The sequence below is a fragment of the Herpailurus yagouaroundi genome, unplaced genomic scaffold (assembly GCF_014898765.1).
Source record: "Herpailurus yagouaroundi ecotype Mexico unplaced genomic scaffold, PumYag 198, whole genome shotgun sequence".
NCBI lineage: Eukaryota > Metazoa > Chordata > Mammalia > Carnivora > Felidae > Herpailurus > Herpailurus yagouaroundi.
In genome coordinates, this window is record NW_024412429.1 from 484,459 (window position 1) to 489,064 (window position 4,606).

Sequence of the window (4,606 nt, forward strand, 5' to 3'; positions counted from 1 at the left end):
AAGAGGGAGCGGGGAGGCGGCCTCTTTCAAACAGATGTGCAGGAAGCTGGGCCTCATGTCCATGTTGGGGGGGGGGCGGGGGGGGGCCGGTCCCAAGACAGGGTTGCCCTGGAGCAGGCCTGGAGATGGTAGCTCTGGGGCAAGGCTGGGCCTTTTTTTCTTTTTTTTTTTTTTAACTTTTTAAAATTTTTATTTATTTTTGAGAGATAGCGTGTAAGCAGGGGAGGAGCAGAGAGAGAGGGAGACACAGAATCGGAAGCAGGCTCCAGGCTCCGAGCTGTCAGCACAGAGCCCGAGGCGGGGCTCGAACTCACGGACCATGAGATCATGACCTGAGCCGAAGTCGGACACTGGACCGACTGAGCCACCCAGGCGCCCCAAGTCTAGGCCTTTTGAGAAACAACTCTTGGCCTTCAGGTGGGCCCCCTCCCTGCCCTCTGGTGACCTGGGGTCACTGAGGACAGTGGTGGACAGATCTGTGCACACCTGAGTGTGAGGCCAGCCTGGCTCTCTGAGGACCTCATTCTGGAAGGAGCAGTTTTCCCAGAAGAGGAGGCCCCACAGGCAAGGGGAGGCAGGGGTGCGGTCAGGGAAACACCTGAGGACACAGCAAAGCAACCCAGGGAGTGAGAGCCCACCAGCCAGTCAGGGCCTCTGCCCCAGGACCGCCGAGAGTCCCCTCCTCCACGCCCACGGGGCCCCAGCTAAGCTGGGTGCCCGGGTCTGTGCCCGGCCGGGTGGGCGCTCCTGGGGTTCCTGCTGCCCAGCACACCCTCCCTGCATCGCCCACGGCACAGTTTGGGGGCCATCGCGTCCTGCTCAGTGCCAGTGACCCTTGTGTCCTATGAGATTATTTTATAACTCACTAGATTGCTCCATAACCCGACTAGCTTACCTCACAAGAAGCTAGATTAGGGACAGTGGCTCCGGCCTCACTCAGGGCACAGAGGTGCTCAGCGAACGCCCTGGGTTTCGTGGCTCCGGCCCCGCTGTGTTCTCCGGCAGGCTGTCTGACCGCTCGGGGCTTCTACAGTTTCCGCCGCTGAGTTGCTCTGTTTCTGAAAGGGCGCGGCGGACGGCGTCTGTGGGGCTGCAGTGGCTAACGGTACTAACGGTTTTGTGTTTTGTCTCTTTGGTGACCCAGGCCTGCAGCGGCCCTCCGGGGCGCCCGTGGCCTCACACGGCCTCGTGCGGCACATCCGGGCTCGTTTCCTCCGGCGGTTTATGCCGTGGGGGCCGGAGCTCGCCTGTCTCCCAGGGCCTCCCCCGGGACAGCGGCCCCCGTTGCACGGTGACACCCTCTGTGTCTCACTCCCCCCGACGCCAGCCCGGCTCCTCGTTGGGAAGGAAGAGCGTGGAACAGAGGCGGCTTCGCTGTCCGGTCTGGCGCGTGTGAAGGTCAAAGGTCTAGTTGAACACCAACCCTCACCATGCGGGGCAGACTCGATCACCGGTCTGCACGAGGGACAGACCTCGCCGCTGGCTCTCGGGTCCGCGGACGGCTGCTGCTTCGTGGCGGTGGTGGTTACTGCGCATTCAGTCCACAGACAGCGGGCGTGTGGCCACGCTTCCTCCTTGTATCCCACGTGACCCCGAGGGGACACTGGCCGGCAAGGATGGACGTGCAGCAAAGGAGACAGACTGGAAGTTCTGGGAGGCACAGCCGGCCACGGGCGGGGAGACTCTGGCCGGCTGGGAAGGATGGGAGAAGGTCACTGACAAGAACAGTCCGAAGCTGTCCCCGAAGAAGGGGCTCTGCGGACAGGGCCAAGGGTCCAGCCTCGGGAAAAGGCCACCGTCCCCAGGCCGCGCAGAGCTCGCGTGGGGGTGGCAGGCGGGTGGGAACCCCACAGGGGCCTCTGGGCCGTGCCGACTTCGGGCCCGAGTCAACCTCAGTGTGAATCTCCACTCTGCCACCGGCCAGCTGTGTGACCCCGAGGACCGTCCTCGGGCTTCTTAGACCTCATCCCAAACGAGGCAACTAACACGTGCATTTATAACACCCCCTGACGTGTGTTGGTTGGTGACTGAACGGTGATGCGTGTGAGGCAACCAGCACCTAGTGTGTGTTCAAGACGTGTCACGTCTCCTCGCCCCTCAGTGCTGCAGTCCTGAGGAACACCCGGGCCCCCAAACTGGACAGCTCTCTGCTGCGTTTAGCCCATAAATCGTGTCCCCGGTACTGTGTCTCTTCAACGACCTTCTGTTCACCTGCTGAGCTGGGGGAATGCCCTCAGAGCTGTCGTCTCAGGGAGTCCCGTCGGGTTTCTGGGAACCTGGCTGCAGCAGGGCACGATTCTAGATGGTGGGAGGCCAGGGCCTGGGTGGGGAGCGGGGGGGGGGGGGGGGCCCGGTCAGGCGGGTTAGGGTTCTCCGGTCCCAGTCCGCCCCTGGGAGTGGACGGTGTGTCCCAGCCCAGAGCTGGGAAGGACGGTGTCGAGGGCAAGCCTGGCACGGGTCACCTGCCATCGTGTCGTTCTGTCTGAGCACTTTCTCCTTGTTTGTAAAAATGTACTCAGGGAAGTTGATATGTTAAATAAACTATATGGATGCTATACTAGAGGCACTCAGTAAATATTATTTGATCTGAAAAGAGTTGATTTTTCATGAAGATTAAGAGATCAGGTGTTGGTTGAAAATACCAGTCCTGTCCATTCCCAACTTCAGATGTCCTCAGTCACCGTCTGTATTGCACAAGTTGTACCACGGACTTAAACCCGTTGGGACAGGCCCTTCCTGGGCCCAGGTCACCGTGGGGCCTTGAGGAGGCTAGAAGCTACTAGAAAAGTCATCCCTGAGCAGAGGCCTCTCCCTCTGAAACAGAATTGCAAAAGCACAGAAAGGGGAGAGGATTCTGTGTTAGCAACAAGGTCTTCTGGAGACATTGGCAGGCTTTCTGTTATTTGGGTGTGTGGGGTGCAGGCGATAATGTGGGGTGCAGGTGGCATGTGGGGTGCAGGTGGTAATGAGGGGTGCGTGTGGTTAGGTGGGGTGCATTTGTGGCCACTGAGAAGGAGAGCGGGAGGCCTTAGGCTGCATTTGTAGTTCATCAGGCTGGGACTGGGAAATCTTGGGGCTCAGGTGTGAGAGGGACAGCCAGGGCTGCAGCAGGGAGGGGGAACCCCTATTTCTGAACCGAAGGCAAATCGGGGAGGCGCACTCTGGAGCCAGCGGCACCTGCCTGGGCAGCAGGGGAGGAGTCAGAAGCTGTGCCACGTTCCGAGGCAAGTTCTCGACGTCCCTGGGAAGCTGGCTGGCTCCACGAGTGGTCCCAGGGGAATAGCGCATGGAGACAGGGGGTCCTGCCTGCGATTCCCCCCCCGGCGGGGGTGGGGGGGTGGGGCGCAGCCAGGGGATCTTCCTGTCCCCCTCCTGCTCACTTTTTCGTGACTCCTGTAGAGAAAGATGTTCTTTTAGTTTGTTAATGGCCTGCTTTCTGGAAGCACTGAAGACGCTGCCCAGGTCTGGGCAGGGGCGTGTTTGTGGGGACCCTCTCAGGTCAGTGTGGGTGTCTAGGACAAGCTCACAGAGCCCTCCTCAGGAGGGGCGCCTGTCCTCGGGACACAGAGGCCTGGGAGCAAGGTGCTTGCAGAAAGTGTTCCTCAGAGCCACCCTGAGCCTGTCAAGTTCCGGGAGGCTCTTAGCCTGCAAGAGTCGTGAGGTTGGAAGCTGGAGCCACACCCTCACGGAAGCTCCCTGCCGGTGAGCTCCTTGCCTGTTCCCTCCAGATCCCCACTGAGGTCTGTGTCAGGCCACACGGCTGCCCCTCTCCCTCAAAGCGCTTAGCTGAGGCTTACGGCTGGACCCGTTGGGGCCCGCAGTTTTGGGGCCACGGGCCTCGGTGGGGTGCACCTCGACGCAGCCCCCGTGGAGCTCCCGCCGGGCTGGGGGGATGGTCTCAGTCCCCCATGGTGCTCTGCAGGCTCCGGGGCCCCCACCCACTTCTGTTTTCCCCGGCCGCCGATGCCCGGGCCGTAGCGCCCACTGTGGCACAGATGCTGCCCAGCTGGGGGCAGAGGGCTTTTACTTGGCGGTGGGTGTTTTAGGAAGGTGCCATCCTGTGAGCAGCACACCAGGCCCGCCCCGTGGAGAGGGCTGGTGGCTGAGAAGGGGGGCCAGCCAGGGGAGCCTCTGCTTGGTCCTCCCCCCACCCAGAAGCGAGACCCCGCGCTCCCCAGTCCACCAGTGCCCAGAGAGAGAAGGAGGGAGCTAAATCATGGAATATTTTCACAGACGCGTGCGGATGCGGTGGGATATAAAACGAAGAAGGTGTGTTTTTTCAGACTGTTTGATGTTAAAGGTTGCAATCAACTTTGCAGAGGCAGGGAAGTCGGGGAAAAGGCACAGCGGAGACGCAGTAAATTTTGTTCAGAACAGGAAAAAGAGCAGCGCGATGGGAAAGCCGATAATGGGAGAGAAAGAAAGTCTATTTCCTGTTCAGTACTATCAGCCTCGGAGCAGAGCTGGAGAAAACGGAATCTAGAAGCAGGACAGTCGTGATAAGAGCACCAGGCAGCCGGGGGCAGGCTTCACGCCGGAGCCCGAAGGACGTGCACGGACGAGTGGTGACGGACGGGAAGTACCAGGAAGGGAGCGGGTCGGGAAG

General features: G+C 60.7%; 1 long non-coding RNA gene across 1 annotated transcript; it reads left to right on the forward strand.

Moving 5' to 3' along the window:
• Window positions 1–315: 315 nt before the first annotated feature.
• Window positions 316–2,562, forward strand: LOC121013165 (uncharacterized). The gene is made up of 2 exons (XR_005782540.1): window positions 316–417; window positions 1,153–2,562. It is a non-coding gene; the product is annotated as an uncharacterized LOC121013165 (long non-coding RNA).
• Window positions 2,563–4,606: the final 2,044 nt, after the last annotated feature.